Source organism: Ovis aries, chromosome 3 (genome assembly GCF_016772045.2).
Source record: "Ovis aries strain OAR_USU_Benz2616 breed Rambouillet chromosome 3, ARS-UI_Ramb_v3.0, whole genome shotgun sequence".
In the NCBI taxonomy this organism is placed as follows: Eukaryota; Metazoa; Chordata; class Mammalia; order Artiodactyla; family Bovidae; genus Ovis; species Ovis aries.
The window spans coordinates 84,693,157-84,719,396 of NC_056056.1; the positions used below are offsets into that span (position 1 = coordinate 84,693,157).

Here is a 26,240-nt window from a genome sequence, read left to right on the forward strand (position 1 = left end):
TGAGCTAGAATGCTGTCCTAGCCTGGGTTGCCCCACACAGCAGAGCCTGAGAGAGAAGTTTGCACACAGCAGTTTATTTGAGAATCCCAGTGACCAAAAGGGCAGGATATGGGAAGCAGAGAGGGAAGGAAGAAAAAGCAGTTCTAGAATGTGTTTGTTGTTGAGTTGATTCTGGCAAAGAGCAACAGGCACTCAGTCCCACGGGGCCTGCCAAAAGGCCTTCTGCTATGCATCTCAGTATATCTCAATAATTTATATGCCTTTCCATTATGAAATTACTGATTAAATGCTTTATATCCTTTATTTTCCAGTTTTCAAATAATGACTTGGCTCCCTAGCACGGTTAGTCACCAATGAATTTTCTTTTAGTATGATAATTAATTCATGGATTTAAATATCCATGCTAACAAAGATCCATATAGTCAAAGCTATGTTGTTTTTCTCCCCGTAGTCATGTACTGATGTGAGAGTTGGACCATATAGAAAGCTGAGTGCTGAAGAATTGATACTTTTGAACTGTGGTGCTGGAAGAAGACTCTTGAGAGTCTCTTGGACAGCAAGGACATCAAACCAGCCAATCCTAAAGGAAATCAACCCTGAATATTCACTGGAAGGACTGATGCTGAAGCTGAAGGTCCAATACTTTGGCCACCTGATTCAAAGAGCCAAGTCATTGGGAAAGACCCTGATGTTGGGAAAGATTGTGGACAGGAGGAGAAGTGGGCAACAAAGAATGAGATGGTTCGATGGCAATGTACATGAGTATGAGCAAACTCCAGGAGACAGTGAAGGACAGGGAAACCTGGCGTGCTTCAGTCCATGGGGTCACAGAGTCAGACACACTAAGTGACTGATCAACAACAATGCACTTCACTGCAGTTATTATTCTGACTGGTGCCCAAATTATCCCATCTTTATCCATGGAAGCTTATTCCTGTTGCTTCCTGAGTTTTCTGGTACAACCCCAGTAGTTTTTTATGGCTTTCTTCTTTTCTGGTATAATAAGATATTCAATAGAACCTTCTGTGATGATGGGAATGTTCTATATCTGCACTCTACGATGCTTTTAGCCACTAGCCACATGTAGTGATTAACTACATGAAACATAGCTAATGCAACTGAGGAACTGAATTTTAAACTGTATTTAACTCTTGATTGATTTTATTTTAAATAGCCACATGTGGCCAACTGCCACCAAACTGACCAACACAATTCTATTTTGTAACAAATGAAGAAACTTACAGAGAAGCAGTAGGGTTTGTTATGGTATAATTTATTTGATCCTTATCATTAGAATAGTGCAGGGAATGACCACATGTAAATAATGTGGGAAACTGCTCTAAAATACTGATTTTTGAGCCTTACCCTCAGATATTTTGATTCATTATGTATGAGGTGGTGCTCAAGAATCTGTTGTTTCTAAAAGTTATTTTAATATTATCATGTGATTCTGATGAACAGCTAGGTTCCAGAACCACTATATTAGGTTGCTGGAATGTAGTATTTATGTTACAGCTATGGTTCATTGAAGATCATTCCAATGAATCAACTGTACAGCTGTAACTCCTTGTGGTCCGTTTCAGAACTTCTCAGAGGATCATAACACTCTCCTGGTTACAGGATCAAGAGCTACAGGTGCTTACAGAGGCTTGCCTCTCTCTGACTTCAGTGTAGGCCTTCTGGCCTTTGTTTTGCCTGCTGTAACACAAATACTATAAACTGAAAGAAAAGAAAGAAAGTGAAGCCACTCAGTTGTGTCCAACTCTTTACAACCCCATGGACTGTAGCCCACCAGGCTCCTCCATCCATTGAATTTTCTAGGCAAGAGTATTGGAGTGGGTTGCCATTTCCTTCTCCAGGGGATCTTCCCAGCCCAGGGATCGAACCCAGGTCTCCCGTATTGAGGGCAGATGCATTACCGTCTGAGCCACCACTATAAACTGAGTAGCTTACAAATAACAGAAATTTATTTCTCACAATTCTGGAGGCTGAAAAGTCCAAGATCAAGATACCAACTGATTCAGCATCTGGTGAGAGTCCACTTCTTTTTTTTTTTTTTTGAGAGTCCACTTCTTATACACCATTTTTTCACTGAGGCTTCTTTTACAGGGCACTAATTTCACTCATGAGGGTTCCGCCTTCATGACCTAAACACCTCTTACAGACCCCCACCTTCTAATACCATCACCTTGCGGGGTAAGAGTTCAACATATGAACTGGGGAGACAGAAACATTCGGGTCACAGCATGGCCCACATTCATCCACTGATGCTTTCAAATTGTGGTGCTGGAGAAGACTCTTAAGAGCCCCTTGTACAGCAAGGAGATCAACTAGCCAATCCCAAAGGAAACCAACCCTGAATATTCATTGGGAGGACTGATGCTGAAGACAAAGCTCCAATAATTTGCCCACCTGATGCAAAGAGCCAACTCATTTGGAAAAGACCCTGATACTGGGAAAGATTGAGGGCAGAAGGAGAGGGGGGAGACAGAGGATAAGATGGTTGGATGGCATCATACTCAGTGGACATGCGTTTAAGCAAACTCCAGGAGTTAGTGAAGGATAGGGAAGCCTGGTGTGCTGCAGTCCATGGGGTCACAAAGACTCAGACACAACTTAGCATCTGAACAACAACAAAATACATCCATAATTTTAAAAGGCATGGAGCCAAGCCAGGAGTGGACAGCCTTTACCCTCAGACTGGCCTTCATAACCCATTACACCTCCTGTGTATGTCCCAAGAATTGTGGAAGATGTAAGATTTTAGCCTCTTTAGACAATAACAAGTTAGCTGCCACAGAGTCAAGGATGGTAGTGGACAACACAAGACTCCTGGGCCAAAGACAAAGGACTTTTCTATGCTCCACACACCAGGCAACATGAGCTTCATGTTCATGTCACTTCCCCCTGTGCCCACGTTCCAAGGGGGTGACACAGTAGCCCAGATGGAAACCACACACACACTGGGTTTCCAACACAGCTAAAGAACCCCAATCTTCTACAATGGGCGGCAAGTGAACTTGCCCAACTTTGCCCCAGAGGGAGACATGGTCTTTATTGTAAAGTACAGTAAACAAAACCTCCATCTGCTCCAGAGGAAGACACTATCTCTAATTGCCAGGGCTGTTCAATATACAAATACCCTTGAAAAGACACTGCTCAACCAAAAGCTGCCAATGCCTTTCCTTGAAGACATGCAGAAACATGAAGGCCCTTAGAGAACAGTCTCCCCACAGTGTACACCCCAGGGCTCTATTCTCGGTCTATTTTCAGCACAGTGAATCCCTAGAACCAGACCAAGACAAAAGGACCTATAGAGACCATTCTATTTTCTGCCAGGGCTCTGACCTGGAGCAGGAGGTCATAATGCATAGAAGTTCAGTTCAGTTGCTCAGTCGTGTCCGACTCTTTGCGACCCCATGAATTGCAGACACCAGGCCTCCCTGTCCATCACCAACTCCCGGAGTTCACTCAAACTCATGTGCACTGAGTCAGTGATGCCATCCAGCCATCCTATCCTCTGTAGTCCCCTTCTCCTCCTGCCCCCAATCCCTCCCAGCATCAGGGTCTTTTCCAATGAGTCAACTCTTCTCATGAGGTGGCCAAAGTATTGGAGCTTCAGCCTCAGCATCAGTCCTTCCAATGAACACCCAGGACTGATCTCCTTTAGGATGGACTGGTTGGATCTCCTTGCGGTCCAAGGGACTCTCAAGAGTCTTCTCCAACACCACAGTTCAAAAGCATCAATTCTTCAGTGCTCAGCCTTCTTCACAGTCCAACTCTCATATCCATACATGACCACTGGAAAAACCATAGCCTTGACTAGATGGACCTTTGTTGGCAAAGTAATATCTCTGTTTTTGAATATGCTATCTAGGTTGGTCATAACTTTTCTTCCAAGGAGTAAGCGTCTTTTAATTTCATGGCTGCAATCACCATCTGCAGTGATTTTGGAGCCCAAAAACTAAAGTCTGCCACTGTTTCCACTGTTTCCCATCTATTTCCCATGACGTGATGGGACGAGATGCCATGATCTTCATTTTCTGAATATTGAGCTTTCAGCCAACTCTCTCTTCACTCTCCTCTTTCACTTTCATTACGAGGCTTTTTAGCTCCTCTTCACTTTCCGCCATAAGGGTGGTGTCATCTGCATATCTGAAGTTATTGATATTTCTCCCGGCAATCTTGATTCCAGCTTGTGCTTCATCCAGCTCAGCATTTCTCATGATGTACTCTGCATATAAGTTAAATAAGCAGGGTGACAATATACAGCCTTGATGTACTCCTTTTTCTATTTCGAACCAGTCTGTTGTTCCATGTCCAGTTCTAACTGTTGCTTCCTGACCTGCATATAGGTTTCTCAAGAGGTAGCTCAGATGGTCTGGTATTCCCACCTCTTTCAGAATTTTCCACAGAATTTTCCAGTTCCACTGGAGAAGGGAATGGCAAAACACTTCAGTATTCTTGCCTTGAGAACCCCATGAACAGTATGGAAAGGCAAAATAATAGGATACTGAAAGAGGAACTCCCCAGGTCATTAGGTGCCCAATATGCTACTGGAGATCAGTGGAGAAATAACTCCAGAAAGAATGAAGGGATGGAACCAAAGCAAAAACAATACCCAGCTGTGGATATGACTGGTGATAGAAGCAAGGTCCAATGCTGTAAGGAGCAATATTGCATAGGAACCTGGAATGTTAGGTCCATGAATCAAGGCAAATTGGAAGTGGTCAAACAGGAGATGGCAAGAGTGAACATAGACATTCTAGGAATCAGTAAACTAAAATGGACTGGAATGGGTGAATTTAACTCAGATGACCATTATATCTACTACTGTGGTCAAGAATCCCTTAGAAGAAATGGAGTAGCCATCATGGTCAACAAAAGAATCCAAAATGCAGTACTTGGATACAATCTCAAAAACGACAGAATTATCTCTGTTCGTTTCCAAGGCAAACCATTCAATATCACGGTGATCCAAGCCTATGCTCCAACCAGTAAGGCTAAAGAAGCTGAAGTTGAATGGTTCTATGAAGATCTACAAGACCTTTTAGAACTCACACCCAAAAAAGATGTCCTTTTCATTATAGGGGACTGGAATGCAAAAGTAGGAAGTCAAGAAACACCTGGAGTAACAGGCAAATTTGGCCTTGGAATATGGAATGAAGCAGGGCAAAGGCTAATAGAGTTTTGCCAAGAGAACACACTGGTCATAGCAAACACCCTCTTCCAACAACACAAGAGAAGACTCTACACATGGACATCACCAGATGGTCAACACTGAAATCAGATTGATTATATTCCATGCAGCCAAAGATGGAGAAGCTCTATACAATCAGCAAAAACAAGACCAGGGGCTGACTGTGGCTCAGGTCATGAACTCCTTATTGCCAAATTCAGACTTAAATTGAAGAAAGTAGAGAAAACCACTAGATCACTCAGGTCTGACCTAAATCAAATCCCTTATGGTTATACAGTGGAAGTGAGAAATAGATTTAAGGGACTAGATCTGATAGACAGAGTGCCTGATGAACTATGGACTGAGGTTCGTGACATTGTACAGGAGACAGGGATCAAGACCACTCCCATGGAAAAGAAATGCAAAAAAGCAAAATGGCTGTCTGAGGAAGCCTTACAAATAGCTGTGAAAAAAAGAGAAGCGAAAAGCAAAGGAGAAAAGGAAAGATATTCCCATTTGAATGCAGAGTTCCAAAGAATAGCAAGGAGAGATAAGAAAGCCTTCCTCAGCAATCAATGCAAAGAAAAAGAGGAAAACAACAGAATGGGGAAGACTAGAGATCTCTTCAAGGAAACTTTTAAATGCATAGAAGAGCAGCCTCTAAAGTTATACTTCTAAATGGATTCACATCTCAGCTACGCCACTTACTAGCTGTATGTCACTGAGAAATGTATTTAGCCTCTAAATGACTCAATCTCCTCATCTATAAAATGGGAATATAATAACACCTACCTCAAAGTTATTACAGCAATTATATGAGATTATCAAGTTATTATAAAGATTACATGAGGAGGTGGATGAACCTAGAGCCTATTATACAGAGTGAAGTAAGTCAGAAAGAGAAAGATAAATACTGTATACTAATGTATATATATAGAATCTAGAAATGGTACTGAAGAATTTATTTGCAGGGTAGCAATGGGGAAATAGACATAGAGAACAGACTTATAGACACGGGAAGAGTGGAGGAGAGGGTGAGATGTATAGAGTGTAACATGGAAACTTACATTACCATATGTAAAACAGATAGCCAATGGGAATTTGCTGTTTGTCTCAGGGAACTCAAACAGGGGCTCTGTATCAACCTAGAGGGGAGGGATTGAGAGGGAGCTTCAAGAGGAAGAGGACATACATATACCTGTGGCTGATTCATGTTGAAATTTGACAGAAAACAACAAAATTCTGTAAAGCGATTATCCTTCAATTAAAAAATAAATAAATTTATAAAAAAAGATTACATGAGATTGTGAAGATTACATGTAAAGTATTTAACACCAGCTTCACAGCAAGTCCTCTGTAAATGCCACCCATTCATATTACCCCACTGTTATTATTCATGCATTCTCATGACTTTTCCTACCACAGTGGACCTACTTGCTCATATAGAGCCCCAACACACATTGATTTCTTGCAGTGTAGCTAAAATGTCCAGTCCTGGCCTGTGCCCTCCCACTGCAACCTGAGAACCAGCCTGATACCCTGTTGGGTTTGCTCTTTTCTGTACACCATGGCCTAATAAGCCTAATAAGCCTAACCTGCCACCTGTGTTTTTTAATAAAGTTTTTTTGGAGCTCAGTCACATCTGTTCGTTTACATACTGTCTGTGGCTGCTTTAGAGCAACAGCACCAGAGTTGAATGGTCCTTTGAAGACAAAGCTTGCCCATCCTTTCCCTCTTCTATTCAGAGATTGTATACCAACCCCATGCACCTACCAAGGGGATCAGGTAAGGGTGGAGAAAAACCACTGCCAGCTCTAAAACAGCTCCAAAGTACTGTTAATAGAGAAGGCACCGATTTAGTCTTTGAAGAGCAGTGCTTTATGTTATCCTTCTCTGAACTGGACTATTTACATAGAACATCATCTGACTAATATCCATCTGGCAGACAAAACATCAATAAACTCTCTTTGTGTAAAATTATTAGCTAAAAAGCAGAGGACTATTTCTAAAGTAAACTTCCTTTTATTAAAGGATTTTTATCAAAAAATACTCTAAAAATAAGTTAGCCTTTCAAATAAGAGTAAATATAGATAGAATTTATCACTTTCATTTTCTCCACAAATATCTTTGACATGTTAATAACCACCTAATGAAGACAGACATTAAATGAATATTTATGATGGCCATGGTTAATGAATATGATCCATGATCTATGCATCAAGTATTGGATTTCAGAACAAAGTTATAAGATACAGTTAGTCATCCTAATTGAATATGCATTGAATGACCACTTTATTTTAGGCCCTCAACCCACATAGAACTTTGAACTTCTTCATGCAATGCTTTCTCAGGGCAGAAAAACAGAAAGTTATTTCAGAAGGCCAGCTCTGAGCAAATAACAACACAGATGCCTTTATCATGTTCAGGGTACAGTCTTCAACAGCCTTCTGAAAGCAGCCCAAACCCAAAAATGCAAAAAGGGCAACTGGGGAGGGAGTGTTTGGTAACTAGTGTTATTTTGTAATGAAAACAGTATCATATTCCAAAAATTGTAAAGGAAAATTCCCTTTCTCCCTGTACCCTAGTACATTTGTATTTGTGTGTGTACATTTTTGTGTGCTATTTACACTTCATCCAAATGCATACACACGTTCACATACAGTTGACTCTCAATGAGAGTTTCTATCTGTGTGAGTTGCTCAGTCGTGTCTGATTCTTTGTTACTGCGTGGACTGTAGCCTACCAGGCTCCTCTGTCCATGGGGATTCTCCAGGCAAGAATACTGGAGTGGGTATAGCCATTCCCTTCTCCAGAGGACCTTCCCAATCCAGGGATCAAATCCAGGCAGATTCTTTATTGTCAGAGCCACCAGGGAAGCCCCAGTGAGAGTTTATCCTGATAAAGAACTATTTTTTAAAAACATTAATTTTATTTATTTATTTAGCTATGCTGGGTCTGAGATGTGGCACTTGGGATCTTTGCTGAGGCATGCCACCTCTCACCTGTGGCATGTGGGATCTAGTTCCTTGACCAGGAACTGAACTTGAACTCCTTGCACTGGGAGTGCAGAGTCTTAGCCACTGGACCACCAGGGAAGTCCCTAAAAGCAATTTTGAAATGTGTGCGAAGGTTTATCCACAAGATACTCATCACAGAGTAATCAATAGTATTATATATTAGAGCTACAAGTGACTCTCAAAAATTGCTACACAGCGGTACCACTTAGGAAGATTTTGTTTGTTTGTTTGTTTGTTTTAAATACTAACATTCTGGGCCCACCTGCCAAAAATCCTGATTTAATTAGCTTGAAGTGGGATCAAGGGTTGTGTATTACTTTATAGCTTCCCCAGGTAATTCTAAAATGCAGCCAGACTGAAAGCCATGGATTGAGCCCAGTACCTTAAAATTTTACAGGTCAAATATTGAGTTCTGGAGATGCAGTTCAAACCCACTGTCCTTTCCTCGGCCAAGATCTTCCTGGATCCCTGCAAATTATAGCAAATAAACAGCCTCTATATGAAGGAAGATGGTGATTGCATCCATGAAATTAAAAGACGCTTACTTCTTGGAAGGATAGTTATGACCAACCTAGACAGCACATTAAAAAGCAGAGACATTACTTTGCCAACAAAGATCCATCTAGTCAAGGCTATGGTTTTTCCAGTAGTCATGTATAGATGTGAGAGTTGGACTATAAAGAAAGCTGAGCACTGAAGAATTGATGCTTTTGAACTGTGGTGTTGGAAAAGACTCTTGAGAGTCCCTTGGACTACAAGGAGATCCAACCAGTCTATCCTAAAGGAGATCAGTTCTGGGTGTTCATTGGAAGGACTGATGTTGAAGCTGAGACTCAATACTTTGGCCACCTCATGCAAAGAGCTGATTCATTTGAAAAGACCCTGATGCTGGGAAAGATTAAGGGCAGGAGGAGAAGGGGACGACAGAGGATGAGATGGTTGAATGGCATCACCGACTCAATGGACATAAGTTTGGGTGAACTCTGGGAGTTGGTGATGGACAGGGAGGCCTGGCGTGCTGCGGTTCATGGGGTCACAAAGAGTCAGACACGACTGAGCAACTGAACTGAACTGAACTGAATGAAATGGAAGATACTCAAAGTTTTCCTTGGGTGTGCAGGGACGATGTACTCCAGACGTCTGAGAATAAGGATTTAGCCCTTGCAAAGCAAAGAATAAATCTTTCTTGAAATATTCCAGATTTATAAACACAGGGTCGGATATCATCCCTTAATTGGAGTTGTACCTTTGACCTAGTTCGAATATATTGTGCAAATGTTTGGGATTGTGTTCTCTCAGCCATCCACCCCTCAGCTGAATATTCAACAAAATGACCACCAATATTTAGAATTCTTTTGAGAACATAGGCTCCAAAACTGAAGACCCAGCATACTCCCTCTGTTCTCTTTTCCATGTGGTTGAAATTTAAAGTGCTTCTGTGTTGTCTCTCCCTTAGGGAATTTCCTCTGGAACTGGAGATTAAACATTATGCAAATAATGAATACTTTGGAAGTTCAAGAAAGGAAGAGAATTTGTTTAAGCGATTCTGTTATTGTAGCTTAAATGAGAGATAGCAAACAGCTGTTGTGATTTGACCTGCATTCAAATTCTACTGTACAGTTTGTGTAATTTCAAATTATATTTAATTCTTCTTTGAGATTTATATGTACCTTTGCCAAAAACCTCTGGATTCCCATAAACCTTCAAGTATATTGCCCATCACCCAGCCTATTTGCACTTCCTCCCAGGCCTAAAGGCTGTTCTGGGAAAAGACAGATTAAAACATTTCTCTCTTGGAATGTTAGTTTGACTGAGATGTTATTTAGATTTTTTAAATAGCCTAAATGCTTGGGTCGATCTGAAAGGAAATGCTGCCGAGTCTAATGTTGCCTAATAAATGGGGCAAGTCATGCTCACTCAGGCACAGCCCAGAGAGAAAAACAAAATCTTCACTCTTATCCTGAAGGTCAAAACTCCCTGGCTTGACTCGTCATATTTTCTCCCTCTGCATCCTCATGGATTTTTAAACGATAGACTGCTAGTTAATAATTCTTTATACTAAACTTCCCCTGTTCAAATCACTAATCCCCAAATGAGGGCCCCATCCTCATGAGCTCATCTAAGCCTAATTATCTCCCAAAGACCCCATTTTCAAATACCATTACATTGGAGTTTGGGGTTTTAATTTTACACAGAGTACATCATGCAAAATGCCAGGCTGGATGAAGAACAAGCTGGAATAAAGATTGCTGGGAGAAATATCAATAACCTCAGATATGCAGATGACACCATCTTAATGGCAGAAAGTGAAGAACTAAAGAGCATCTTGATGAAAGTAAAAGAGGAGAGTGAAAAAGTTGGCTTAAAGCTCAACATTCAGAAAACGAAGATCACGGCATCCAGTCCCATTACTTCATGGGAAATAGATGGGGAAACAATGGAAGCAGTGACAGATTTTATTTTCTTGGGGTCCAAAATCATTGTGGATGATGACTGCAGCCATGAAACTAAAAGACGCTTGCTCCTTAGAAGAAAAGCTATGACAAACGTAAACAGCATATTAAAAAGCAGAGACATTACTTTGCCAACAAATGTCTATCTAGTCAAAGCTATGATTGTTCTAGTAGTCGTACAAATGTGAGAGTTGGACCATAAACTAAGCTGAGCGCCAAAGAATTCATGCTTTCAAACTGTGGTGCTGGTGAAGACTCTTTAAGACTCTTTAAGAGATGGTGAAGGACAGGAAAGCCTGGACTGCTGCAGTCTTGCAGTCTATGGGGTTGGAAAGAGTCGGACATGACTGAGTGCCTGAACAACAATGTGTACTGTGGGGTTGGGGAGGAGGCACACTAAGTGATTAGTGTGGTTTCTCTCTCTTGATCTGACCCACACTGATAGCACGTCCTTGCTAGATGCTGAGTTCCCCAAAGGAAGTTCCCCAAAGGAAGTTCCCCAAAGGAAGAGCTGCAGGGCTGGGACCAGGCTGAGGCAGGCAAGGAGTGTAGGTTCATGGCCTTGCAGGGTGAGCACCTGAGGATGGGTGCCTCTTAGAATGCTGGTCCTTTGGTCACTTGTTTGCCTCCGCCTAGTCCAGGCCTTATTGTGCTCTTTTCTTTCTTTCTTGTCAGAATTTAGTCTAACATATTCCAGAGAATTCTAGTTAATACATGTTATGGACTGAATGTTTGTGTGTCCCCTCCCACCTCCACCCCCCAACACACATAGTGAAGCCCTAACTGCAATATGATGGTATTTGGAAATGGGGTATTTGGGAGGTAATTAGGTTTGGACAAGGTCATGAGGGTGGGGCCCTCATTTGAGGTCTAGTGTCCTTATAAGAAGAGGAAAGCAGAGAGAGATTTCTTTCTCTCTCCACATGCGTTCACCAAGGAAAGGCTATGTGAGCACACAGAGGGGCCAGGAACTGAATCTACTAGCACCTTGATCTTGGAGTTTCCAGTCTCCAAAACTATGAGAAATGAAAGTCTGTTGTTTCAGTCACTGAGTAATGGTATTTTGCTACGGAAGCCTGAGCTAAGACAGTGCTCAATCAGGATTTAGTAAAAGGCTGAGTTACCTTCTCTTTCAGAAACATTTCTCTAATACGGCTTAAGAAAACAGTTGACTCTAGAAGCAGTGTAACGTGATGTTCAAAACTTAGACTTTAAAGTCTTGAAGGCCCAGGGTAAAACCTATCACAGCCCTCATGCAGCTGTTCTCTGTGCCTCAGTTTCTTTAGCTATAAAGTACCTACTTCATGGAGTTGTGGAAAGGGTTAAATAAGTCTACACTTGTAAAACACTTAACTCAAATATCAACTTGTAGTGTTAACAGTAAACCAAAGTTACTCCTCAACAAGTTAACCAAAATTCCCCCTACTCTGAGTCACAAAATGATGAAATTAAAAACCAAAATTCAAAGTGTCGGTAATCAGTCTTTCAGAGGGGGTCTAAAATCACAAAAGTTGAACACTGCCTCTCTCTGTCCCAAGAGTGAAGCAAAAGCCAAAGTAAAGAAAGTTTAGGAAGGAATGTGAAAAACAAAAATCCCAGCAATGATATCAATTGCTTTTCCCTTAAGAGTTAGAGTAAATATTCAATCTGTTCTTTTTTGTTTTCCCTTTCAAAAAGTTGAAACCTTATTTAAATTCAATTCAGAGAGGATGCTTAGGGCTTATTTCATGATCCAGGAATTATGCTAGTTAGTAAAGATTTAAAAAATAACACATTATTGACCAGAGACATATCAGTACATTTTTAGAGAGTGATATAATTAACATCAGCATGCAAAGCTATTAGAGTTTAAAATTGATCAGGGTTAATTATACAACGTATGATTGTTGTTATTCACATTTTGCTCCATTAGGTTTTTCTTCCAAACTTGTGTATATTATAAACTCAAGTTTATTACCATAAAATTTTCCAAAATGCTGCATCATGGAATTTGCAGTTAAGAATTTTGGGGTGAATTTTATGAGTACTACCTCTGATTGTCTGAGCAACATATATACTAGTGTCTCAGAAGATGGCAGTTCTTCAGAATATAGTTCTGGTTCAGACAATATGAATATTAAACCAAGAAAAAGCCCCCCCCCCCAAAAAAAAAAACCTTATTGATTCTGATACAGAAAGTGAAAATGAAACTCACAGTACTGGAGAAGACTTTACAGGTGTGTCAGGTGTAACTATTGAACGAAATAACTAACAAAGCGCTAGAGAAATAACAGAATTAATTTTTGGCTGGCCAAAATAAAAATTGCTGGCCACAGGCATTAGTTTCTGCAAAAATCCCCCAGTCGATAATGACATAAGATATCCTTGTGCTCAAGCAGCTGAAGGTCTTGAGGTACAGAGATAAGCAAATAAACAAAGCAAAGGTTATTTTGAGTGACAGTTACTCTAGCTTAACTGAGGTGAAGTTCACAGGTTCTGTAGGAGAGAAAGGGCAGGGACCTGTCAAAGCCAGAAAATCCTTCCCAGAGAAGAAAAAGATAGTATTTGTATTGCTGCTGCCCTGCGGAACTGGAAAGGGAAAAATGGAGAGCATTGCATTTTTCAAGTGACTAGAGAAAGATGGTGTTTTGTTTGTAACTGGACAAACAAGGGTTTAATTTCCAAAATATACAAACAGCTCATATACCTTAATAACAAAAAATCAAACAACCCAACCCCAAAAATGCACAGAAGACCTAAATATACACTTCTCCAAACAAGACATACAGATGGTCAATAGGCACATGAAAAGATGCTCAACTCTGCTAATTATTAGACAAATGCAAATCAAAACTACAATGAAGTATCACCTCACACGAGTCAGAGTAGCCAGCATTAAAAGGTCTACAAATAATAAATGCTAGAGAGGTGTGGAGAAAAGGGAACCCTCCTACACTGTTGGTGGGAATGTAAGTTGGTAAAACCACTATGGAAAATAGCATGAGGGTTCCTGAAAAAACTAAAAATAGAGTTACCATATGATCCAGCAATCCCACTCCTGGGCATATACAGAGAAAGCTCTAATTTGAAAAGATACATGAACCCCAGTGTTCACAGCAACCTTAAATTACAATAGCTAATACATGGAAGCAACCTAATACATGGATCTGATCATGGCCCAGAGACTTCCACTCACTTGGCCAAGGAGTCATTCCCAGCCAATGAATATACTCTCCATAGTCCCTTTAATCAAGCCCTGTGTTGATATTGGAGGCAATCTCATTAAGAATAATCAAAGGACAGGATTGGAAATTTTGGAACTCGGCTAGGAAGAGTAAGCTAGATAAACTGGAAGTCCTGGAAATAGTTGTGTGAACAGCCCCAGGGAATAACTGAGGTGGTGGTTGGAGGGGGCAGGACATGTATATTGTGACATATCTCCTTAGATTCTGGAACTCCAGAAAGAATTTATGAGATTGGAACACACATGTCCAGATTTGGGAAGGAATAATAGTTGAGATTGGAGAAGGCAATGGCACCCCACTCCAGTACTCTTGCCTGGAAAATCCCATGGACAGAGGAGCCTGGTGGGCTGCAGTCCATGGGGTCACTAAGAGTCAGACACGACTGAGCAACTTCACTTTCACTTTTCACTTTCATGCATTGGAGAAGGAAATGGCAAACCACTCCAGTGTTCTTGCCTGGAGAATCCCGGGGATGGGGGAGCCTGGTGGGCTTCCGTCTCTGGGGTCGCACAGAGTCGGACATGACTGAAGTGACTTAGCAACTTAGCAGCAATAGTTGAGATGAACAGATTACCATGTGCTGAGCCCTTTGCCCAGTATACAGGAAGTACTCTATAAAAAAAGCTGCCACTACCATTATTAAAAATTTGTTCCTATCATTAAGACTAGTTAAGGATGTTACATAAAAAACAGTACATCTGTGTATATAAGAGTCTGCTGAGGTGGGTGTTGTGGGAGGCTTAAAATAGCCCTCCCAAGATGTGAGGTCCTAATTCCTGGGACCTACAAATGTTATATTATTTGAAAAATCAGTCTTTGCAGATAGGATTAAGTTAAAGATCTTGAGAATGAGGAGATTATTTTGGATTACTGGTATGGGCCCAAAATGCAATCAGAAGTATCCTTACAGGAGAGAGGAAGTTTACACACACACACACACACACACACACACACACACACTCATACAAAGGCAATGTGAAAATAGACATTTCCAGATGCTGGCCTTGAACTGACCTTGATTATTGGGGTGATGAAACCACAAACCAAGGAATGCTAGCAGCCACCAGAAACTGGAAAATGCTGGAAACAGCTTCTCCTCTAGAGACTCTGGAGCAAACACAGTCCTGCCAACACCTTGAATTTGACTCAGTGATACTGAGCTTGAACTTCTACATCTAGAACTATGAGATAATAAAGTTTAACTGCTTTAAGTCACCAGGTTTGTGGTACAGCAGCCACAGAAAACTAAAACATGTAGTAACTGGTTTTTCAACCTAGCAAAACTCATCAGTAAACTGTTGTCCATCCTGAGCCCTCGTTAATGAGTATTAATCAGATTACACAGTTTCAAAGGTATAGACAACAGTGTGCTGATAAACCAGTACTTTGGAAGAAAAAACAAACTGATTTTTCAGCTCAGTTCAGTTCAGTTCAGTCGCTCAGTCGTGACCGACTCTTGGCGACCCCATGAATCCCAGCACTCCAGGCCTCCCTGTCCATCACCAGCTCCTGGAGTTTACTCAGACTCACGTCCATCGAATCGGTGATGCCATCCAGCCATCTCATCCTCTGTCGTCCCCTTCTCTGCCTGCCCCCAATCCCTCCCAGCATCAGAGTCTTTTAGCAGATGCCAATTCCTGTGATATCATACTTCCACAATGGCCCAATTCCAAAGGTTTAACATCTGGCTCACACAATTGTTTATTACTTAACAATCAGCTCTCACAAACTGGTAGGAGCTGACTTCAGACCTTAGCACCTCCCTGTAGAGGTGCCTAAGCCACTAGCAAAATTGTTCTCAAACTGTATTGAGTGTAATTTAATTTCTCCCTGACAATCCTGAAGGGTACTTCATGGTATTGTGGTTCCTGAGAGTCAACATGGGGAACATTAATTATTGTTGCACTGTGTACATGCAGAGTTGCTAATCAACAGTGTTGTGGTGGATAGCTTAAACACCGAAGGATTAAGAAGGAAAAGGCAGAACACAATGTCCCATGGGCTGTCAGTTGTATGGTTTTATTCCTTAGGGAACTCTGGAAGGCGTCCAGCAGAGGCTATCCTCTTCCTTAAGTAAATTTATTATGGTATAAATAGTAATAACTGTGACAGAAATCATAATCATTTTCTTCCAATGGAATAAGGCTTTCAGATTTTCAAAGTGAATTAGACTTTCACCTTGAGGAAAATAGAATAGAGGCTTTATCTCCAGAAACAAATGAAGTATGCAAAAGTCAGTCTCCAGCCCCATGCTACTGACTTCTGAATAGCCTTCCAGTTGTACATATCTGGGGCTTGGGAATGTTTCTTAGTTCCTGGGAAGGAAATTAACTAAAGCATATCACATCTCTGGCAAGAGTCACGATTTCACACAAAAAACCTTCTTGCAATAACTTCACATATTGCTTCCCCTGGTGGAATCTCTATCTCCAGGAAAAGCTTGAGTCTAAAATGACAACTCTGTTTTTAATGAAAGTGAGAGGTGAATGCTAAAATCAACAGATTTTATTTCTTAAGAAGTCTCCATCTTAAAAATCACTTTTTACGGATGATGTCATGACAGAGATAAGTTCTTCCAGATTTATTTCTTTATGTTTTTAAAGGATAAAAACATCTAAAGCCTTCTTGAGTGAAAAAAGATAAGTAAATGCAGTTACTACTCCTGCACTCAACAGTGTTTCCTGTAGATAAAATATTCCAGAGTGTTTGTTATTTACACGAAATTGGAGGTGGGGGGTTGGTCGCTGGAAAAAAGGTTGACAGGGATTGGTGGTTATGTGATTTATTCCTGAATTAGGTTACTGGCATTAATGCTTTCAAATTTCAAAATTGCTATAGATGGCATTATGGAGGCCATATAGAATAGATATTATATATGTAAATATATTTATATCTATTACACATATTATATAAATATATTTATGGAAATAAAAGCAAGATAGCTATTAGCCATCCTTGCCAGTAGAGGACAATAAAACCATTTCAGTATTAAAGGATGAGATTACCATTTGTGTTTCAACATGGATACAGTACTTTACGTACTCATGTGTATAAGGGCCAGGATCCGAGCCACAGACAGTCTGATGCTGGACTTCAGAGTGTACCCTATTTACAAAAGAACACATTTGTTAACCATCTCAGTGATGAGATGGTATTAAAATGCTTGACAAACACCTACTGCAGGCAACATGCTCATTCCCTATAGGAAATGGACAGTAGGGTCAGAGCTGGAGGGTGAAGGACAAGATTTACAAAGCTTCAGTCCCTTTACTCAAGAGTGATGGTGAGTCAGTTCAAGTTCTCCAACTGTCTCATAGGCTTTGTGGTACAAAAGCAAGTAACTTGCAGTGAGCTTAAAATAACAGGTCCAATAACCATTCTTAATTTTGCTACTGGATTGACTAATCATTTTGCTTGTGAAATCATGTATAACTTGTGGAAATCTGCAGTACACATAAATCAAGTTCCCCAAGGTGATTTCCTTCCCTTTTTATAACACAAATGTCTGCCTGTAACCATTTAAACTAGCATTTTTTCACAAGTGTGTTTAAAAACCCCTAAAAGGATTCTACTAATCAATGTCAAATATAATTAGGTAGGAAGAGGAAGAAAGAGAGCATGGAGAAGTAACGGTCCACAGATAATCCAGTGATGCAACCTCTTAAATTAGAACAACACAATCTCAACTGTTACTCCAAGGATTCCACAGCATGTTCTCGCTCTTGAATAAAATCAATAACAACAACAACAACAAAAGAGATGGTCAAAAAATTACAGCCAAAAGCAATCAGGAGAAATCGTGACTTTGTAATTTCCCAAACCAAAGGAACAATCCCTGAAAAGTGAGGTGACATGGGTGTGGGATTAAGATATAGACCAGTGTTTGAATCCTGGTTGTCCATTTACAAGCTGTGTAATAACGTTGGACAATTCACCTAATTCCTCTGAACCTTAATTTCTTCACTTCTTATGTAAGGTAATTATACATGGTGCATAAGGTTTTTGAGAAGTTGCCCAGCAGAAGCTCAATAATTCTAACTATCACCCAACAGGTAGGGAAGTCAGCTGTGTGGTTTTCTTTGAGGCTGTTGAGTGAGTGTATACGATGTATCTGGTGGATTTGTGCCAAGGGGTGTAACTGTTCCAAGAGGCAGGAAGGGTTGGAGGTGTGTGATGGCTCCCCTGCTCCTATACTTCATTCATACGCTTTCATCACCTGGCTGTGGTTAAGCCTTCACTGAAAGTTTCACATCATTTACATTTCCATCTGGATAGAAGAAGCCTAGGAATTTTTGCCCTGCCTCTCAGCAAAGATTCACTAACTGCCCCAGGAAGTCATCTGAGCAGTGGTATTCCACCCCATATATTCTTTGCCCATTCTGTGTATCTTTGTACTAAAAGGCAGAACAGTGCAGTGATGAGGAGGGCAGGTTTTAATGTCAAACAGACCTACTTTCAAAGCCTACTTCTGCTATGTGCCATCTCTTAGCCACAATCTTGTAAACAGTAAATGATGATCACAATAGTATCAATATTTACCTCACAGGGTCATTAGGAAAATAAATGGCCAACATACGCTGAATGCTGTCTCCAAGCAAGTACTATTCTAAGGGCTTTAATTTAACTCATTTCTCACTTTAAGTTTGTGAGGTATTAGTATTTCCATTTTACAGACATAGCAAATGAAACATTTTCCACTGCTTGCTCGAGGAACCAGAGCCGCGCTACTCTGGCTCTGAGTCCATGTTGTTGACTACCATGTAACCCAGCCTAAGAAGAAAAAATGAAGTAATGCACATACAGCTCTTCACAGCGTCTGGCACTTAGAAACCAACCCACATGTGACAGCAGTGTGAGTATATCTAGCTACTGTGCACCTAATACTTCTTTATGAATTCCAGCTGGATTTGCCACCTGAACCTCTGTTGGTTCTGTTCACAGCATTTGTACTCTGGTTCATCAAGAGATAAAGTCACGATGCAGATGTCTGGGATGCATTCTGGCTGAATTCTCTCAAGTCATTGGAAATATCAGTGAATGGCTGGGCAAACTAATCAATTAGTTAGAGTTAGTCACTCAGGAATCAAGATTGCCAGGAGAAATATCAATAACCTCAGATATGCAGATGACACCACCCTTATGGCAGAAAGCGAAGAGGAATTAAACAGCCTCTTGATGAAAGTGAAAGTGGAGAGTGAAAAAGTTGGCTTAAAACTCAACATTCAGAAAACGAAGATCATGGCATCTGGTCTCATCACTTCATGGCAAATAGATGGGGAAACAGTGACAGACTTTATTTTGGGGGGCTCTAAAATCACTGCAGTGGTGACTGCAGCTATGAAATTAAAAGATGCTTGCTCCTTGGAAGAAAAGCTATGACCAACCTAGACAGCATATTAAAAAGCAGAGACATTGCCAACAAAGGTCCATCTAGCCAAAGCTATGGTTTTTCCAGTGGTCATGTATGGATGTGAGAGTTGGACTATAAAGAAAGCTGAGTGCCAAAGAATGGATGCTTTTGAACTGTGGTGTTGGAGAAAGCTCTTGAGAGTCCCTTGGACTGCAAGAAGATCCAACCAGTCTATCCTAAAGGAAATCAGTCCTTAATATTCACTGAAGGGACTGATGTTGAAGCTGAAGCTCCAAACTGTGAAGATGCAAAGAACTGATTCATTTGAAAAGACCCTGATGCTGGGAAAGATTGAAGGCAGCAGGAGAAGGGGCCGCCAGAGGGTGAGATGGTTGGATGGCATCACCGACTCAATAGACATGAGTTTGAGTGAACTCCAGGAGTTGGTAATGGACAGGGAAGCCTGGCGTGCTACAGTCCATGGGGTCACAAAGAGTTGGACAAGACTGAGTGACTGAACTGAACTGAGCTGAAGTCACTCAGTTATGTCCAACTCTTTGTGACCCCATGGACTGTAGTCCACCAGGCTCCTTTGTCCATGGAATTCTCCAGGCAAGAATACCGGAGTGGGTAACCACTCCCTTCTCCAGGAGATCTTCCCAACCCAGGGATCGAACCCAGGTGTCCTGCATTGCAGGTGGATTCTTTACCCTCTGAGCCACCAGGGAAGCCCAAACTAATCAATAGGGCTTGCAGTAATTGTTATTCACCCCTGGGTAATTTGGATCTTAATTATATTTTGCAGAAGAAAGAATAAAGGTTCTCAGGCACTACCACCAGATGGACTGGAATTTTAATATCAGCCTTCATACTTCCAGCTGTGCAAACTTGGGTGCATTACTTAGCCAATCAGAACAGAAATTTCCTGATATCTAAAATTCAAATATTATGACTCATCCAACAATTGGCTATAAGGAATAAAGCATGTTAAAGGTTTGTCACATAGGAGATACTCAATAAATGGTACTTAAAGTTGTTATTATTATCTTTGATTGGTTTCTCTTTGAATACATTTTTGTGACCTAAATGAGGACCTTATTCAAGGCATATATCCAGATGTTTCTTAAAAGAATGTTTTTATTTTAATCATCCAGATTATATGCATCAATACTGTTTACTTGAGTGGAAGAAATTCTAGAATGGAGAACTGACTTTCTGGTGACAGACAAAATTAGTTGAGTAAACTATCCAATGAGCTCAGAAGAAAGGAAAAAAACAGGGTTCAAAGGTTTCTTTCCCCCACTCTGCTTATGGGTTTAGTTTATTGCTGCAAGCCTCTGTTTGTTTTAGCTGTGGAGACATGCCAATTTCATTGCTAGTTTTACCCAGGAACTGGAACTATACTTCAAAATAGGGAAAATTGGGGAAAAGTAAAAAAATTTACTTTTTTACTTATAGAAAATGACTTTCATATGACTAGAACTCATTTACAACTAGTCATTCAAATATCCAGTGACAGCATAATAAAAATTCAGGCCCTTCATTTAATTATATGCTCTGGTTTACTATTCCCTGGAAGTAGTTACACACATTTGGGAACTGCTCCTTTTCATATATTTAAAATAGCGTCTAACATTAAGACAGTAATTTATTAAGAAGTAACCTGCTCATCTGAAAGTGCTGATGTGATTTCAAAATGTATTTAGGATGAATCCAACTCAATAAGGCTTATATGCAGGGATTTGGGAAATAAGAAGCTTATTATAGTATTTTCACAGCTACCACAAAATGACAAATGAAAAAAAAATTGCAGAAATCAGGAATACATATTGTAATCGAAAAGGAACCTTTCTACAAACTGAAACAAACTTGGAAGACAAAAAAATGGAAGATTAAACACTGAAGGCTGAGTAATATTACTTGTTCCTCTGTGTTAAAATCTGACAGGAACCATGAGTCAAAATGTAAACACACGCTAGCTAAGGTGGACCTCACTAGTTTATACTTCGGTCAACCACAGCTGCCTCAAACTCACAATTGAGAAGGTTTTAGGGAAACGAAACTAGACACCGCCTTTTTTTCAGGCATGTGATACATTATTCATAATAAGTACTTCTTGTAATTGGACTATGCATACTTATAATATTCCAATGACTTTCCTAATTCTGCAAAAATATATTTATAATATATAATCCCCTTCACCTGAAATGAATACAATATTGAGTCTTTATTTCAATTTAAATATATATATGTTTCTTATATTTTTCATACCTAATTCACAAAATATTCAAGAATTTCCCATTATGAGTTTAATTTTAAGGTCTGAATTTTTTTGATGCCTTCTTTTTTCTAAGCTAGCAGCTTTACTAATGCACTACTATGAACATATAGAGAGTGGGGAGCCCCTTCAAATACCATATACCAAGAAAATGTAGTATAAATGAGAGGAATCTAAGTTTTAGGGATCAGCTAAAAGTGAATGTTTATTCTGTACCTGCTATTTGCCAAACACTATGCTAAGCACTTTAGAATTATTTCATTCAATCCCAACACAACAAAATCCCAACATTCCAAGTTACAAGAATAAATGCTTTTTATTTTTTAATTTTTTTTTGAATAAATGCTTTTTAAATCCTCATAGTTGACAAAGAATTAAATCCCTAAATGAGAATAGAAGTTATTTTCCAGGTGATTTGTAAAATTGGCAATTTGTAAAATTAAAGCTTTCCTGAAATTACCTGTATACTGATATACACTTCTCATACATTGCCAGTGTCTACAGCCAAATGCCAAGTAATTTCCCTGCTTTGTTAGTAATATTTATCAGCTTTTATATGAAATTTCCTTTTTGTAGGCCTAATTGAAGACCAAAAGATAAAACCTCCTTTTCTATACTTTAAGCTAATTTTCACTAAAGTATCTTGTCTTCAGAAGCCAACTACTAAAAGGTTTTCCATGACTGGGACTTCTCATCCACTCCTCAGACTATATTAACTACTTCCTGTGAACTATACCCTGAGAATACAATAAGACATGAACCCTGCTCTCAAACAACATTCAGCCTATTGAGAGAGACATGTAAACAAACCATAGCAAATACAACATGCACTATGTCATATACTAGAGGTAGACAGAACGGAGGCCTAAAGGAGGAAGTTGTCACTTTCCTTCCTAAGGAGGAAGTTGTCACAAAATAAAGAAGAAAATTCTAGAATAATCTAGAAAATTCAAAGCTCATGGAGGCATTGACACAAAAAGTAGTCTTAAATGTAGATGAAAATCTGTGGCTCTCAGTGGTTGTTCAATTAACTTGCATATTTGATCTACCTTTTTTGTCAAAAGATGGACTACTTTTTAAAAAAAAAAAAGCATAGTCACCTACCCTCCCATACTCCTTTATATCTTTATAATACTTTATATCTAAGTCACCTACTCTCTGATACTATTTTACTTCCTATTCCTGACAATCTATTTCCTCCAGCACTTATGTTGGCTTCATTTTTATCTCTTAGGTATCTAATCAGTTTTGCTATCAACATGAAAATTCTTTTTAAAATATTTATGAAACAACCAAGTGATGCCACACCTAAAGTTAGAATATTTCATTAATAAAGATGGAAAACAATCATATCAACATTCTGTCTTTTTTATGGGTGTATATATAAGAATAAAAAATCACACAAAAATTAAAACTGGAAATTCAGGATAGGTTTTACTTCTACAGATGGCAGGAGAGCAATGGAACAGGTTAGTTACAGGGGCTCCAGCTACATGTATAAGACTTTAATTTGGAAAGAAGGAAGAGAGATGAAAGAAAGGGAGAGAGGGAAGAGACAAGGAGGAAGAAAGAGATCTGGAGCATATATGGTAAAATTTTATTATATGACTTAGTTGGATGACAATACATGACATTTTGTTATTTATTCTCTAAACTTTTATGTTTTAAATAATCTACAGTAAAATGAAAGATGCACTAATCTTTACACTATTAATCTTCAGTGTTATTAATCAAATCTAATAGTAAAACAAAAATTCTTAAGTAAAAAATTAGTAAACTGCACGTACAATTTTCTAGCTCTACCAGTAAAGAAACATATTTGCTTCCAGGAAAGATATGATGCACAGTGCTAACTTTCCCACTCTCCTTCTAGAGCATCCTTAAGGAAGATGAAGTGAGTGTCTTTGTATTATAAAGTGACAAGCTGGTGCTTATTAACTCTTCTGCTGTGAACCAATTTGTGAAAGAGCTCCTAAAAGACCAATGAAGGGCTGACAATTTGCTCAACCCTTATTTATCATTTTTTTTTCCAAGTCCCTTCAGAAATTTTAAGAAGAGGTTTACAGTTCAGTGGGCCTCCAAATGAAAAAGCTTAATGCTAATTCATTTGCTAATAATTAAATTATTAGTTCCAGAAGCAAAATTAAAGCCTCAACATGGTAAATCAAGGAACCAAAGTCAAATCCATATTGGGTTTCTGACTTCAAAATAGGATGATCTGAAGAGTGGCCATATGTAGGGAAAAGAGCCCAGGGCTGGGCGGATGGAAGCCTACTCCTGGGGCTAACTGGCACCCCTAGTAGAGTGGTTTTCAGAGTTCACTTATCTCAAGAGGGTGCCCTTTGATTTCACCATCTCTCACCCTTGTTTTCTTTCAGGGCATTCAGGAGAGCCTGCACTGATTTATTTGTCTGAATTCTTATTTGATTTGCTTTTGTCTTGTCAGTCTCCCCATAAGAATTAGAATTCCCTGAGGTTAGGGGCCAGTTCTGTGCAACTCATCACTGTATCAACAGCATGTAGCACAGGGGCTAGAACACAGAGGTCGTTGATTAATGCTTATTGAGTGAATGAATGAGTGAATCTCTGGCTTCCTTGATTCAGACTGGGCTCATCTATAAGAGTCCATTTTGCCTCAGCCTCTCCACTGTGTTATCTGCCCTGACTAGCCACCAACCTTTTCACCTACAGAGCATTCGATTTCACTCCTCACCCTTGCCTGGCTCAGCCCTTCTGGCCTTGATCTCTCCCCTTGGGTTGGACAATGAAAAATGTGTTTGTCTTGGAGCTGTCTCTCTTGCTGCCTCAGGGATCAGCTAGAGCTGTTCACCTCAGCTGCTCTACTTGTCAAAAGAACAAAAACAGCCAAAATCACAGCTGTCTTGGGATTCTACAGCTAATCCTGGAGAACTGGCTCTAATTATCAAATTTACACAACACACAAGGTTGACAGTGTGTCTAATACAATGGCAAGTCAATATCACAGTGATCTTCCCTGGCTGCTTAAGTACACTTCTGGTACATCGTTTTCAAGCTGAGTTCCATCCTTTAAAGGGTAAAGACTGAAAACTTAAAAGTATGTCCAGAAGAGGGTGATACATTTGTAAACTATTGAAATAAGAATGGAGCTAAACACACAGACTCTAGAAATAGACTGAGTTTGAATCCTGGCTCTAATATAATACTTACTATGTGATATTTTATCAACTACAGCTTAAGCTCCCTATATACGAACCTTCAAGTTGCAAACTTGCAAAGATGTGAACATGCCCAGAGAAAGCACAAAGAGAGACAAAAGGAAGAAGTAACTGAAGAACTGAAGAGATTCTTGATGCTAGAAATGGCAAGGAGGTTCTCTTTATTTGAGCCATAAGACCCAAAGTAGAGCAGTATACAAAGGTTGTAGCAGCTGTTCAGAATGCAACCTAGGGCTAAAGTGTCCTCTATGAGGAGAAGAAAAACACTACTACCAGATATCATTAGACTGTTTTTTCAAGAGGATAGATAGAATTGAATCCAGCAAGGAGCTAGGACTTGTGCCATCGATGTCAGGTGTGAGTGAAACTGCAGCTTGCCCTCCATCTCCTATTGCTGACGACCCTTCAGCTCTGCCGTCTCCCACCTCCTCTCCCTTCTCCAGTCAGTAACTCTTGTCTGTTCACTCAATGCCAGCCCTTCTATGCCAGCTGTAATATTGTACTACTGTACTTTTCAAGGTACTGTACTGTAAAATTTAAAATGTCTGTTTTTTGTGTTTGTTCTTTTATGTATTATTTGTGTGAAAAGGATTATAAACCTATTACAGTATAGTACCATATAGCTGATCATGTTAGTTGGGTACCTAGGCTAACTTTGTTGGACTTGATGAACAAATAGAACTTAAGAAGATACTCTCGGAATAGAACGCATTCATATGTAGGGGGCCTACTGTAAATAACCTTGTGCCCTGGTTTCCCCAACTGTAGAGTGGGGCTAACAGTAGTCCCCATCTCATAGAATTATGGAGATTAAATGAGTGGATACATGCAAAGCCCTTAAAATGGGCAGGCACATAAGCTCAATCTGAGCATCAGATATAATTATACAAAAAGTGGTTAAGAAACTGGTACAGTATGTGATTCATCATTCTTCAAGACCCTTGCTACTTAGAATGTGGTCTGAGGACCAGCAGTACTGGCTTCACATGGGAGCCTGTTCAAGATGCAGACTCTCGGGCCCTGCTCTTGACCTACTAAATCAGAGAGGGCACAGCAGAAGCCAAGTTGGGAGCGGGGAGAGACATAGTAAGATGTCAAATTTGTATAACAATAAAATTAGTTTTTTCATTCTTCTTTCTGCCTCTTCTTACCTCTCCTACATCTTTATTTCAGTCTTTGCTCTCTCATTCTTTCTTTTTTTCTTGTATAATAAACTTTAAAAAGGGCTTTCCAGGTGGTGCTAGTTGTAAAGAACCAGCTTGTTAATGCAGGAGACATAAGAGATGTGGGTTCGATCCTTTGGTCAGGAAGATCCCCTGGAGGAGGGCATGGCAACCCACTCCAGTGTTCTTGCCTGGAAAATCCCATGGACAGAGGAGCCCAGCTGGCTACAGTCCCTAGGGTCACAAAGTGAAGTGACTTAGCACGCATACACACCACTTTCAAAAGCAAAGACACACTAGTCAGAGAGAAGCAGCACAAGCTTGGAGGTGTGTTCCCTAGCAAGGGAGCATCATCTGGACGGCTGGCCCAGATCACCCT

The 26,240-nt window shown here is 40.0% G+C and overlaps 1 protein-coding gene across 1 annotated transcript in view; it reads right to left on the reverse strand.

Moving 5' to 3' along the window:
- Nucleotides 1–26,240, reverse strand: part of TMEM178A (transmembrane protein 178A) — a 294,367-nt gene that overhangs the window by 220,594 nt on the left and 47,533 nt on the right. Inside the window, exon 3 of the mRNA XM_015094419.4 lies at nucleotides 8,579–8,664. The gene's annotated coding sequence lies outside the window, so the exon portion shown is untranslated. The remainder of the gene's footprint in view (nucleotides 1–8,578; nucleotides 8,665–26,240) is intronic.